The sequence below is a fragment of the Choloepus didactylus genome, chromosome 3 (genome assembly GCF_015220235.1).
Source record: "Choloepus didactylus isolate mChoDid1 chromosome 3, mChoDid1.pri, whole genome shotgun sequence".
Classification (NCBI taxonomy): Eukaryota; Metazoa; Chordata; class Mammalia; order Pilosa; family Megalonychidae; genus Choloepus; species Choloepus didactylus.
The window spans coordinates 136,290,611-136,293,761 of record NC_051309.1 but is presented as its reverse complement, the minus strand read 5'-3'; the positions used below and the strand labels follow the sequence as shown (position 1 = coordinate 136,293,761).

Genomic DNA, 3,151 nt, shown 5'->3' with positions numbered 1-3,151 from the left:
ACTTAAATTTACCAGTTAATTGATTTATAAACCACAGATTAAAATATTCCCTTTTTCTGACCTCTGCAAATGTTAATATTTCTAAATACAAAGATTTCTTTGTGTATATATTCACAAACTTTGACTTTTTCTATAACTAATTATTATAGAATTTAAGTTCTTTTTATTTTGGGGATTGTTACAAAGCTCTCCAACTCCCATCTAAAGAGATTCCTCTGCTAATTTCTTCCAAAGGCTTCCCTTTCAAACTCACATAGTATTTATTAAAATTATAATTACTACATTCATACTAACATATACTTATCTGCATATTTTATTACAAGTAGAATGATTACACAATTTGTTTTCCAAACAAGGAGACTTTTAAGAATAAAAGAGGAAGCTATTAACACACACACACTGAGACAACAGGTCCAAACTGGAAAGATCCTGGGAATACAGGGACATATGGTCACTCTCATCTAAGCCTCCTGAGGGTAGGGAAAATGCCCGTTAGTTTTACCACTATGGAATCCACATGGCCTGGCACAGAGTCAGTCCCATAGCAGTGCTCAACAAATACTTTTGCAGTGAAGGTCTATAAGAAGCAATTATGAAAACTAAACAAGAAGTGATTTCATGATCTGAGCTGCAAATAATACACAGTGTGAAATGTTATTAACTCTAAAAAATGAAACACTAACTCAAGACAAAATAGCTATGAGGAATAAAATATTTATACACATATATGAGAAAGAACTTGTATTAGGAAACAATTATTATTGGTTTTCATTGCTCGTGAATGCAGTTATACTTTCATGAACCATGACAATACAGAAGGGTGTGTGTAGGTTTTGGAGACTGACCTGGTTTGGCCCTTTATTCATGGTATGGCCACAGACAAAGTATTTAACCTTTCTAAAAATCAGTTTCCTAACATAAAAATACAGGGAGTTCTTAGTCACATAAAGCTGGTGAGAATTAAGTATGATAACCGATAAAGTGGCCAGCCCAGGGTAGGAATTCAGTGTTTGTTGACATCTTCTTTCTTTATTTGTTTAATCTGAGAATGATTCACAAGTATTTAACAATGTTCTCACAAAAAAGGTAGCACAAGGATGGCAGTTTTGAAGAGTGATGGTAAGGCCTGTGGATTAAGCAAAGGAAAACCAAGTGCTTGTAGTTTAGACCAGGCACTGCAGGTGCCAGGACTTCCTAGAACTCCTCACTCTCGCCCTTGCTGTCCACAGACTGTGTCCACTTCTTCACAGTCCTTCCCCAGGGCAGCCAGGCCCCCTCAGGCCTCAGGGAACTCCCCTTCCTCCATGCTCACACCCACATACCAGTGTGTGAAGGCCCTGGTGTCGAACTTACCAGGTTGAACTCATGGTTGAGGTGGGCTCAGGCCTCAGTGATAACGGTGGTGGTGTGGCTTAGTGTGCAGACTGCCCCACTGCACTTTGGCCAGGCACCGCACTGGGGGGCTGGTATTTGACGCCAACCTTGAAACCCTTGAGACACCAGTCCACAAACCGGATGGTGCGCCTGGTCTTGAAAGTGGCTATGGTGGCATTCACATCCTTGGGTACTGTTTTGGTTTTTTAAAGCAGCCAGAATGCAGTATACCAGAAATGGATTGGCTTTTTCAATGGGAATTTATTAGGTTGCAGATTTACAGTTCTAAGGCCATGAAAATGTCCAAATAAAAGCATCAAGAGGTAGATGCTTTCTCTAAGGAAAGGCTGATGGCATCTAGGGTTCCTCTGTCACATGGGAAGGCATGTGGCTGGTCCTTGTCCTGGATTCTAGTTTCAAAATGGCTTTCTCCAAATGTCTCTGGCCTTCTGTCTCTCTTAGCTTCTCTGTTAGCATCTCCAAGCTCTCTGAGTTTATCTGTCTTCTATCATCTCATAGAGGACTCCAAGCAAGGGGATTAAGACCCACCTAAAATTGGGTAGGGTCACATCTCCATGGAAAGTACCTAACCAAAAGGTCTGCCCACACAATACTGCATTAAAAGAACATAGGCTTTTCTGGGTTACATAATAGATTCAAACTAGCACAGGTACCACTTCTCCACAGTATAGCGCGTAGCTGGCCATGTATGTGCCATGGTGAGGGTCACACTTGACCATCTGAGTAGAAGGTTCAAAGCAGGTATTGATGATCTCCACCATTGACAGCTGCTTGTGGCTTTGCAGTAAGAGGGCAGGCATGGAGGTCACCAGGGTAAAGAGGATGAGGAACAGGGCACCAGGTGTCTGGAACTCTTTGAAGTCTACACTGAGGGGCCTCTCAAAATGCAGGGAGGCAGTGATGGAGGACAGAATCTGGCCATTTAGAGTAAATATAGAGATAGGACTCATTCTTCTGATTTCAAAGCAAGTGCTTTGTGGGACATTCATGAAACAGGCAGTCAGTTTACAACCAGCTCCGGGCCTGCTTCTCTGAAATGCTGTCTCAAGTGAAATGTTTAAACTTACAAGTAATAATTAATATATGGACAAAAAATTAAAATATTCCTCAGGGCAAGCTGCCAAAACAGAATTTAGAAAATAAATTGTCAAAATGAAATATCCTTAAAATAATGTTAGATCCAGTTTGTTTTGTACACTAGGAAAAGGAAAATAGTCGACATAGACTTATTTATAATTTGTGTTCTTTTTTGTTCAAAATATTCAAAGGTTTCTGTTATCTTTTTATAAAGTTTCGGTTTAGCTCATTTCCTCAACATGAGAGTGTTGACTAAAAACAGATACTTCAAAAACTTAGAAAGCCTCCCAAGGTCCAAGTTCTTCAAGATTTCATATCACCTTAAAACATAATATATGAAAACTTATTCATTCTTTTCAAATTTCTCTCACTTTAAACATTTTGTTTTTTATAGAACTTTTTAAGGCACCTCTCAAAATACCCCAGTCATATTAATTCTTTGGATACTTATCTGCTTCTCTGATTTTCTCTCTCTCTCTCTCTCTCTCTCTGTGATTTATGTCAGCTAATTGGGTCAAAATTTAAGCATTATATAGGAGACAAGAAAAACTCCCCACAAGCTCCAGAAGTGTTTCAACTTCCAGCTCAGACTGCACTAATTAAAGATTAGATTCTCAGCAATCACTACATGTTCACAGAGCACCAGCTCCCCAGGCTCTTGATCAGTGCCTAGCACACT

At 39.6% G+C, this 3,151-nt stretch overlaps 1 pseudogene; it reads right to left on the bottom strand.

Annotated features, from left to right (window-relative positions):
- Window positions 1–1,194: 1,194 nt before the first annotated feature.
- Window positions 1,195–2,345, bottom strand: LOC119530450 (annotated as a pseudogene).
- Between the last annotated feature and the right edge of the window lie 806 nt (window positions 2,346–3,151).